The following is a 12,376-nucleotide window of genomic DNA, read 5'->3' as shown; positions in this document are numbered from 1 at the left end:
CGCTGGCTAAAGACAAATTTCCGCATATCTATCTATAACTGTCTTTCCTCAATTTGAATCTGTGTCCCCTCAGGTTCTTAATCTGAGCAAGACGAAGAAGAATCCCATTAGCATTCAGCTTGCTCAACCCATTCAAGGCCTTATACACCTCAATCAGATCACCTCGTAGGTGCCTACTCTCCAGGCACTGCAATTTGCAGAACTTAAGCCTTTATTGGTAAGAGCACCCCTTCGTTCCCCTCACTAATCTTGTTGCCCCCCTTTGTATTCGTTCTAGCAACTCTACATCCTTCCTAAAGTGAGGCCTCCAGATCTGCACACAGTATTCTAGGCAAGGGGTGCCCATTGCCTTATATAACAGGATAATCACCTCCCTGTCCCTGCTGGCAAAATTCCTATATATCATTGACAAGACTCCACGACCTGCTCTGGCAGCCCGTCTGCACTGCTCAGCAAACTTCATATTTGACTGCACAATTACCCCCAGGTATGCAATGTACATCACTTTGTTTTGGCTAAATTTACAAGTTAGGGCCTGGCATAAAGTCCAGCTGTACTTCCCAGACCAATTTAATATTCCAAACAGCATCAATCTTTCAATACATCGCAGGATCGTTTGCATTTTAACTTCAGAATTTTGTCAAACAAAACTTTAGAATTTAAAATTCTAATAAAAATTCTTATTTTGATTTATTATTTTATTTTTGTCCAGACAGCGTATGTTTTTCCAGTATTACAGAGTGTCAACCAGGCCCTGCACGCAGTTTGGATATTTTTCAGTCAAGTAAGCAGAGCACGAAATACCACAAAAGTATAAATGAATTCAGTTTAATTCTAATATTCATGAAAACACCGTTGTTTGAAACTTAAATACCAGTTCTGTCAATGAGCCATCGATTTCATTAACCCATTATCAGATATAAGAAGAATATTCGAGTCTCCCAGTTTTATTTTATGTATTTTATGCCAAAGACTGTTGAAATGGGGGGTCACTAGCTACTTAATGAAGATGTAGTTACTCATCCTGATGGAACAAATGATGGGGCGAAATTACATCCCTTGACCCTTCATTTCTGACAGCATATTGGCTTCCTCTCAATCTCTGCCAAGTCCTACTACGGCTGCTGATTACTGATAATCCTTCTAGCTCTGAGCAGCGCCCCCCACCCCACATCCAAATTCCACGGAGAGACATATAAGGAGTGCTTCCGAAGTGTCTAATCTATCACTGTTCTCACTGATTGACTATCGCCTGTATCTCCCGGCAAACAACAGAATCGTCATTTGATTTCGTCACGTGAGCACCAGCTGTTGATTATTAGAGGAAAACTACTACTACAACCTCACTTTATCAAAAAAAAGGTTAGGTAGAGCTTATCTGTATCGTACCTTAGGAATTCCAATCACGTGTTTCTATGACAAATAAAACTGTTTTCATTATTAATCGTTTTTATTAAAAAAAAAAGCAAACATTTCAAAATTTTCATATTAAAAAAAAAGTTGCCCTTTAAAGCCTGACTTTACTCTTTTCCAAAGCGCGTTCAATTCACTTAAACTTTTTTAGTCTGCTGAATTGAGTACAAAAATGAATAAGCTATTAAGAATACGCGCATCACAACAATCAGAATACGCGCAGCGCAACAATGAGAAGATTCTGAGAATACGCGCAGCGCAACAATGAGAAGAATCTGAGAATACGCGCAATGTGACAATGAAGAGTCCATAGAGGATGCGCGCAGCACAATATTGAATAGGTCAGCATACGCAGAATAACAAAGGAGGCGCCTCGCCAACTCAAGTGTTGAAATAATAAATCTCTCGCAATTTAAATTGCTTTAGCCGACATTGGCATGATGCAAAACATGAAACAGGAGTACAGTCAAGAATTAAGCGGAAAACTTGACCGTTTTTGTCGAAGACGGACCGTACAGAAAGGTCTTATTCGATGAAACCCGAAAAATTTCCTTGTAGAACCTTGACGCATTTAGTGGTACAGAGAAGCGGCATGTAACTAGTATACGTCTTAAGTAGGTGGCGTGACCGGTTTTGGCTGATTAAACGTCCATTTATCAGTAAGATTATACAGGCGGCCAGGTGATGAAACAAATAGCTATAATTTTGGCCGGTGAGGTGGAATCCAGGTCGCCCCCGCACTCAGCGGGGAGTGGTCAGGACACGCCGTTCGCACCTGGCCGTGCACAAGACAGATTGTGTTGTAATGAGAGGTGTTATTAGAGGCTCTTTCACAGAATTCCTGCTCCCGAGTAGGAGGTCTAGCCAGGGAACTTAAGCTGCTCGTCACAGAGCAGGGCAAGGGTGTGCTTATGGGAGGTTAACTGCGGTGATGAAGGTCGTGTCTGATATACTTTCTTACCTTCAGAAATCTTCCTCTTTTTTATTTCGGAGAGGACAAATGTAACTGTAAAAAAAATACCCTTTTCACTGAGAATGTTATGGCATCCACACGTGCTATAAAATGTATTCATAGGTCACGTGCATCCTTCGTCTGCTTCCAGCTAAGGTAGAGAGCGAGCAGTGAACAAGGTCTGAAGAGATTTCATTGATAAACATGTACATTCCAGAAGGAAACCGCTTCAAAACATTATTTCTATGAAAATCTTTGCGGTCTTAACTCTTGCAGGAAGGTAGGATGCCCATGCGTGATCGAAAAATCACTTATTAAACTGGAAATTCCAGGTAGAACTAATGGAGCTTATTTTCCGCTTCTCTCAACTCTGAGCTCTATTGCACAACGTAGTGAGTCTACTCCAATTTTGTTTCAAGATCGCTGATTTTAATAAAATATTCCCATAAGAGAATTCTGGTATCCTATACTCTAAATCTGATTTCTGGAGGACTAAAAATAAAACAGTTGAAAGGAAGTGGCTATTTCGTAAATTTCAGTGGCAGCCATCTTATTTCAAAATGGCGGCAAGAAATGAAACTACCTCTGTCAAGTTACCCCAGGACTGTTTCACATGTACCATTGGTTTCTATCGAAATTTAAACGCAACAGGTAAATGTGGGAGGGGGACCGGGAAGGTAAATGATAGTTCCAGAAGCCCACTTCCCATTCTTGGAACTAAAATTAATTATTAGCTATTAAATTAGTTACAACTGTCCTTTGCCTCTTTCTTTTTCAAATATGCCTCATTATCGAAAACGTGCGAACCCAAGGATTACTTTCGGTTACATTTATCGACGTTGTAAACAATTAAAACATATACAAGTTACCACACATCTCTTCAGAAAAGCGTCTTAGAAAAGAAACTTAGGCCTAAAATTGGAATCTGCATGAAGCAGCAGAGAGAGAGAGAGAAACTGTGGTGTCAGCGTTACTTTTCGTCACAATCATAGTCCCGCTGTGAGAATCCCGTCAAGGGAGTCTGATAAATCTTCCTTCCTCACGCGTCACGTAGGCGAGCCGTACAAGTTCTTCAGGTATGGATGTAGTCCCCTGCTGATGGGCAAAGTTAGCAGATCATACATTACCCATCAGCCATCTCTGAGGTAAAAGTAAGGTTGGTACATCTCACCCCTGCACACCCCTTACCATCTGCCAGTCATAATTTATCAGCGTCAAGCTATCCGCGGGATACAATGTTCTATTGTCTGCCGAAACATGGCCGCCTCCATTTGTCTCGCAAAAGGTGTGAAATGTTAGATGTCAGAGGGATGTTGACTTTTGTTTTCTTGTTGCTTCGAACTCCATAGAAGCATATGTTTAACGCGCCACAGAGTGAGAAAAGACACGTGCATAATAGTGTATGTACTTACGAAGTCTTCCACATCAAATAGAAGCGAGCCCGAAAATGTAAAAACAATCGAATTCTAAAAATGGCAAATAATGTAGAAAAATTTAAAATGATAACAGTTTCACAACAATCTTGAATAGCAATTTTGAGCTTACTGTTGTACCCAAACACGGTAGTAATGAAAAGAATTATCAAGCATACATTGTTGAGTATCAATCAACTATAATCGTTTACAACAATACATTGCAACAATACCTTACAACAATCTTTTACAACAATACATTGCAACAATCTTTTACAGCAATCTTTTGCAACAATCTTTTACAACAATCTTTTGCAACAATACCTTACAACAATCTTTTACAACAATACCTTACAACAATCTTTTACAACAATCATAAAATGGTCGTATATAAAAAGCGAATTCGTTAAAATATTATTTGGTGTGTTATGTTTTGCTATTTTCATCGATAAGAAATTTAAGTTTTGGATTGAAGCTTCAGAATATGAAGGCTCATTTTACTGCTGTCGCTTGTAGAAACAAATCAAACCAATGGACTACGGAAAAGCTCGATTACTCAATCTCACTGTTTTTGGAAGTTTGATTGCGTGTGCAGTCATTCTAAATTTACCATTTCCGATTCTGTCTGGAGCCAATAACCGAACCTTATTCCTCTAGCATTTTCCGTAATCTCAAACCAGACCTCACTGAAATGATGAAGTCACCTTTCAGTTATCCTATATTACTTAAAGACTAACTCCTTGAAAAAAACTACATAAAAAAATAAGAAAGGGGAAAAAAAAAAGAAAGAAGTTGCAAGGGGGGGTCAAGTAATTTAGATCAGTAAGCGGTTCCTGGAGAGACTTTGCGTGATCTCTGCCTTAAAAGAGACCAGCGGTGCTTCTGCTGTTTAACATAGCAGCGATGAAAAAAAAAAAAAAAAGCAGCAGCGGATCTTCGGGGAGGGGTAGTTATGGTTTTTATAATACATTATTTATGTAGCGTGTGTTTCCGCAATTTGTGTCGGATGTACTACGCGTTTAGTGGCAGGCGTTTCACTCGCGCGCGGGAGCAAATTGTTTGTTTTATTCCCATAATAAAATGAATCGCTAGCCGCTTGCTCGGCAGTGGCTTCTGATGTTGGAGGCTCATCTGCTGAGCTTATCATTACAAGTCATTCAGACAGAAGAGAAAAGCGAATAACAAATAAATCCCCCCACCCACCCACCCATCCCCTTTTTGTGTACTATTGATTAACTCCGGTCATTACTTCTTATCTTTTCTGTTATGTAATATGCGGTATCCATCGTAAACATTTTTACGTTTAATGCAACAATATCTACAGTCGGTTTCATAAAAGTACGCGTGTAAAAACATGTAAATCGTAATTAGATTCGGGTAGTTGCGGATTTATTCGAAGAGCGTGTGGGGAGGAAGATGGGGGATTACTCTTTAATGCCGGTTAGCAAAAGAATGTCGAATGCAAAACGCGGGTTAGGTGGGCGGGGGAGGGATGAATTCGCAAAGAATCCATTTTGGCGAGTATCATCATAGACGAGACACTTAAGTTTCTAAAATCGGTACTAAAATTCATGTTTGACGTCCATAAATGTGACATATTCGATAACAGCGAATTTATGAGCATTATTTAAATCGTGTTCTCTGTTGTTAACCACCAGTTGTACCAATCGTACAGTTTTTATGGCGTACAGCAATGAAAACAATCACAGTATGCTGTTAAATATGATGATGTTTTTCTCTTCTCGCTATCTGGTGAACTCTGACCTTGTGTGGGTGCTCGGAGTATAAACAGAAAATTTATTTATTAATTTATACAATCAACTATGATAGAAATTGTAGATTTCGAACGCAACAATGAATTGTACGGTTCGAATGCAACAATGAATTGTACGGTTCGAATGCAACAATGAATTGTACGGTTCGAATGCAACAATTATACGCTAGTTAGGATAGACAACAATGGCTGTAATTTCATATTGCAATTATTGTTGTAAGCAACAAAATTAGCAACTTAAGCAACGTGGTCAGAGTTTTCCCGTTGTAGTTTTATTATTTTATTTAAAAAAAAAAAAAAAAAAAAATTGGCATCGTGCTATTTACTTAAGTATGAGATCGGTATATCCTCATCACTCCTTAAAGTTTTAAAGGGCTTGATATAAAAACAATTATGCGAACACCGTGGTGTCAAGGTTCTTAGCATATTGTGTTATCTGAGGTGTATTTGATCTTCACGGGATGGTCTTATATTCTGTCTGGCTTAGTGTAAATATTTAATCAGAGTCTTTTGTCGTTTCCAGCCGATTGGGCGAGTGCATCGTTCTCCTCCCATTTCTCTGGTCCCTTGTGTACAAGCAATCGACTGAGGTAGCTGTATTATCAACGCCTCAGCACTCCGAGTAGATGATTTCGGCCTGGGAGCGGGTTTTCTAGTCCATTACTTTCGGCTCACGTGGAGTTGGGGGAAAGAGGACAATAGAGGAAATAGATTGGTCATTGTAATACTTTGTCACTTGGGTTGCAGAGGTCAAGGAGGGTGTAATTATTTGACGATAGACGGGTCTCGATCGCACAGTTCATTGATTCGTGTAAAGAGATCGTTAAACTATTGGAGTGATGTTGCAGACAGAAGAAAACTGGACGCATTGTAAATCAGGAAAAAAATGGCGTGTTTATCAGAAGACGCTGTTATTTTAATAGATTATTTTAGTATATCAGAGTAAGCAGGCAGATTTTTTAAGAAGAAGAAATAAATATATTCATAGGGATTACTTGATCATTGGGCCAGTAAAACCCAGTTAATTTGGATCGATTGTGATCAGTAAATACTTTACGTAGACCAATCACAAAAGTGATGTTGTCTTAAGACAACATCTATAGAGCATTTGGACAGACGCTTTCCTTAAAGGAGTTGTACGAATCGAATAGACACACAGCGCTCCCTATTTTCACAATCGATTGATTATATCATTCAGCACGTGTTGCATTTTGTCTTTTGTAGAGGGGTGCGATTTCGAAGTACTTCCCATTTTCTATTAAATCGGGTGAATTAAATTTTCAATTACTTTTATACAAATATAAGAGAATCGAATAATAAATTTCCTAAAAACCTTTAAAAATAAATAATATTTTTTCTCATTCCTTCGATGTATTGATAATAATTTTTAACAATTCTCTTCCAAAAGTTAGAAATACAAAATATTTGTAACTTTTGGAAGAGAATTGTTGAAAAGCATTATCAATAAGTTAAACTGAGTTTCAAAAGAATTATTCACCCTTTCATGCATCATAATCATAAATGACTACGCAAAACTCAGGGGCCAGTACTGTGCAATTTAGTTGTTTAAAAGAGGGTGATCAACCTTGATGGCCAAACAACTCCCACAACAAACTCTCATACTGTTAATAACACTGATGATAAGGCCTTATAAAGTCAGTTGGTCTATCTTCTGCTGTAGCAGAAGATAGACCAACTGACCCAGTACCAACGGGGTAACAGAAGTAAGAAGCTGATCAGAAAAGTGAAGACCATCCTCAACAAAGACATCTACAGCAAACGCGAGACCTATAATCAGAGCATCGAAGAATACCTTGACGCCCTTAAGCAGAAACTCCTGACACTCAGTAAGCGACGTCGCCCTTACAGGGAGAGCGCCTAGAGGAAAACAGACAACAGGCTTTTTTGATGAAAACCAAAGGGCCTTTTACAGGAAAATCGACCAGAGTAGAAGGAAGACAACGGACCCCCAACCAGACGGTACTGGAAGAGTTCTGGGGGGAACCTGTGGGGCAGTGAAGTTAGCCATAGGGCCGTGCTTCCTAGGTAGATCTAGAAAGAAAGAAAGAAAACCAAAGACATACAAGAGATGATAAAATGGGAGATTCGGATCTTCTCAGTCAGTTTTTGACAAGAGAACTGAACTTAGGAATCAACTTGTTTGATTAATTTGAAATCAAATTGGTGTACAAATTGCATGAACTGTATTTGAATGAACAAAATAGCCTAATTTGATTTATTGGAATACCTGGTTACACGTGTTGTAAATAAGGCAGATATCAAGTAAATAACGTAAATAATAAAAATATCAATACTAGGAGGGAAGACTTTCTTGGGATACCTGGGGAAAAAACTCTTAAGTTCATTATTTTAATCTTGTAACCTCCTGCTTTTTTGGACTCTTGACATAGATACCATAGTGATCCGACACCACATAGCCCAATATAAAAGACAAACTACATGTTCAAAAACGCCACTTTTGGATTAGATAATATAAATCGTGCTGTGACAGTCTCATTGCAACTGTTCACAACAACTTTCTTCACTCCTAATTTTCTGATCAAATGATTCTTAGACTTGACTGCGTGAGAAATTATGAATTGTCAAATTATGCATTATAGAGGCACTGTCTCATTGTGGCTGTTGAGTTCCTTCCTTAGAGATCTTAATCATCTGCATCCAGTACATCTCTTCTATGGTAGATTGTAAAGCAAGAATTCTATTCGTTGAGTATCTTTGACATTTACTACATTTATTTATACACACAATTCTATATACATTCTCAAGATTTATATACATCCATTTATATATACATGATACAAGATTTATATACAATTTATATACATTCTCACATATATATCCATTCGCGACATGTATACAGAAAGTGTATTTGTAAGTTATTAGCGGCTTCCAGGGTTTCCCCTATATCCGCCGTTTGTTAGGCTTTTTGCCAAGTTGCCGGCTTAGAAAAGAACTTAAAAAAAAAAAAAAGAAAAAAAAGAGCATCAAAATTTCACGTATATATTTAACACACAAAAAAAAATAAATAAATAAAAAATAAAATAAAATAAAATAAAAAAAAAAATGAAAAAAAAAAAATTTCTTTAAAGTTTTAAGTTTTTTGAATTTTGAGAAGGAAGAAAAAAAAAAATAAATAAAAAAAAAATGCATCTGATAGATGAAATATGTAATTAGGTGTGCATTAGTGTTGTGTTTGCGTTGTGTGTTAGCCGGCACCTGGCATTTAGCAGTAGGGGGCTGTGGCAGGTTTGTGTCACAGCCCCTCACTCCCATCCCTAGCCACATGGAGGCAGCCAGGATCTACTTTATCTTAAGAGGACACGGACTGCTCCGGTCCTGTGGTTAAGTTAGTATCTTTGACAGGGAAGATGACAAGGATCATCATGCTCTTCCGTGGCAGTGGTCTCTTGTAAGGTTGATATACCAAATTTAGTAACGTCGTTTTTAGCGAGCTAATTTTAATGGGCTGTGACAGTCATTGTGGCTGTTATAGCAATCATCATCACCAATAAATTTTGATCAAATTTTCCTAAATTTGCCTGCGTGGGAATCAATTCTTATAGAGAAACAGTCTCATTGCGGCTGTTGTTTTCCCTGTTGATGCTACTGGCTTTATCATCTGTTTCCAGAACGCCTTTTCTCGTGGAATATTGCAAAGATATTTCATTGCTGTATATCTTGATGCGGAAGTGACGAATAACAACATGCTTCCTGTGACAGTAGTCTCAATGTAACCACTTGCCACCGGGTATCCTTTAAAATGCTTTTGTATATAGTTTTAACTTTTAAATTTCCTTGCGTTGTAATATCTAAAAGTAAAATTCAAGTAAGGTAAAATATCAGAATTTCCGAATTAAATAATTACTAGGTTAATTTACAGTTTTTTTTTTTTTTGTTTGTTTGTTTGTTTGTTGGTTTTTTGATGGCTCCCAGGTTTGGGCGACTTGGGAGCGGGATTGCTCGTGTCCACCGGTATTGCACTATCTCCGGTGGGTGTTTTGGGTCTAACGGCCCCAGGGATTTCTCCCATCTCCACTGTCTCCGGTGGGTGTGGGATTTTATGCTTTTCACCCGCTCTGCACCACCACATCTGAACAAGGTAGAGATAAGCAAATGCATAGGAGTCACCAGCGATACACACACACAAGAATAATGCACCCTGATACAATCCCGGAGTCTCCGACTCAAAGGATCACCTACCTGAAGGCTAAGGACAAAGACACCACAAACCCCGCAAAGTACAGAGCAATCACCTGTCTCCCAACAATGTACAAAAACCCTGACCAGCTACATAACTAAGAGGATATCAGACCACATGGAGAGCAAGAACATTATAGCTGAACAACAGCAGAACTGTACACCGCCCACATCGACTACCGCAAGGCCTTCGACTGGGTATCCCATAGCTGGCTAATAGAGACACTGAAGATCTACAAAATCAACCCGACACTGACACTTCCTAGAAGCAACCATGGCAAAATAGCGGACATTATCAAGATCAGGAACATAACGATCAAATCGATACCCATCAGAACAGGAATCTTCTAGGGAGATGACCTGAGTCCACTATGGTTCTGTCTAGCACTTAACCATGCTCAACAATAGAAAGTACATCACCACCATGCTCAACAATAGAAAGTACATCACCACCATGCTCAACAATAGAAAGTACGGATATATCCTGAAAGAAGGGAAAAAGTATCTGTACACCCTCTCTCACCTGATGTACATGGATGACATCAAACACTTTGCCGCAACCGAGAATCAACTCCAACAGCTGCGCCAGATCACTGTGGAGTTCAGCATTGACATCGGTATGCAATTTGGCATGGACAAATTCGAGGTCCATGTCTTGCATCAAGGACATCCATTCGGACGAATCTATCAGCTGAGGACTGGTGAAGAGATTCAAGCCATGACAGATGGAGAGACATACAAATATTTGGAGATGATGCAGGGCCCTAGTAAGAACACAAGGAGATCAAGATCGGGCTGACGGAGAAGTACCATCCGAGACTGAGAAGCCTGCTAAAATCAAAGCTGAATGGTGGGAACATGGTCACAGCCATAAACACTTATGCAGTCCCAGTACTAACGTACTCCTTTAGGATCATAGATTGGACCAACATCGAGCTGGAAGTGGTTATGAGATCGACCGGGACAATGATGACCAAGAGGCACCAAAATTACCAGAAGTCTGCCATCGAGAGATTGACCATAGCCCGTAAGGAGGAGGGAGGGAATTGACTGACCTCACTGAAGTAGGCGATTAAGAACCTGCGGATTTACTTCCAGGGAAAGGCAGCACCCCTCTACCAAGCCATAAGAAATATAGACAAACGACACACAACACTCAATCTCAACGAGGAGACCACACTCATATAGATAGAAGCAACATAGACAGAAAGAATGGGGAAGAAAACACTCCATAGCAGACACTACATCAAGACTACATAGATAAGATGGCTTCCAACGGTTGGTTCCGAAAGTATAATCTTGTCGTCGGTGGCACCCAGGCCATCTCCGCCTGTGTTCACTGTAGGAAAAGAGAAAAATTTTCAGACATTTTGGTCTGTAAAAGTGTATATTATGTGTGTGTGTTTAATATGTCGTTTTAATAGGCCTCACTACTACCAGAGAACAGCCATAAAATAGATACACACCCGGCCCTGGCACGAGGAGCTGGGCCTGGGTTCACTATCTCGGCCTGTGCAGTTAAACACCATCTTCCCGCACCCACCAGTGAAGTGCGTGCGAGTGGTGAGTGCTAGGTTGGCTCCGAAAGGAAAGCTCTTCCCCGAGACGAAAGGATTCATGCTCGCCATCCAAGACCAGGTAATCAACACCAGAAACTACAGGAAACACATCGCTAAGAAACCAGGAGTAGGACACGTTGATAATGCCACCTGGCCCCAGAAACAATCTAGCACATCAAGGCAGGATGCAGTGTGATAACCCAGACGGAGTACACTCACAAACGTGACCAAGTGGCTAGGATAATACATCAGAAGCTAGCGCAAAAATACCAGCTGATCAAAGAAAGTTTACCCTATTACAAGCACGACACTCAGCTCATGCTAGAGACCTGTACTCACAGACTATACTGGGACCGTGCCATCATAACGGGCAAGACGATCCAGCACAACAGACCAGACACAACTCTCATCGACATGAAGGAAATTGGCTACCTATCTGAGCGACATAATGGTGCGCAATACCAGCACCCTCCAGAAATCATACGAAGAAAATATCAGGAAGTATTCAGACCTAAGACAGATGGCATATGGAACAAGTACTGACCATCTCGATGATTGTGTCAACCACTGGCATGGCGCCAAAGGCCTGCCAGGTAACAATTACGTGGAACTCAAGAAAGCCACGATTCTGAGCACCTGTAGAACAGTAAGAGAGTTCTTCGACCAACAGTAACAATAATAATCGTAACCTGACACAATCAACCATTCCATTAACTTGATACTAGTACCCATCACGGGATGAGAAAAACATCCACAAGGATAAAGAGTAATAATAATAAGAATAAAATATTGTCAATTTCTGGACACTGATATATTTGTGCAAATAAACGGGATATAGTCTATTGTGTTTATTTGCTTCATTCCTGGACTTAGGGTGACACCTAAACGTCCATCTGTTTACAAATTTCTGTTTATTGAGCAAAAAACTTGGAATGAACAATATTATATTCACATGCCCCTTTGCTTCATTTATGGTCTCTGTCGTGCATCGAAATGTATGGACCAGGAAATTTGCACCCAAAAACGCAACAAATATGACTAGGGTGGG

The sequence above is a fragment of the Mastigoproctus giganteus genome, unplaced genomic scaffold (genome assembly GCF_048544385.1).
Source record: "Mastigoproctus giganteus isolate SK-2022 unplaced genomic scaffold, ASM4854438v1 scaffold_17, whole genome shotgun sequence".
Classification (NCBI taxonomy): Eukaryota; Metazoa; Arthropoda; class Arachnida; order Uropygi; family Thelyphonidae; genus Mastigoproctus; species Mastigoproctus giganteus.
This window is presented reverse-complemented; position numbering follows the sequence as displayed.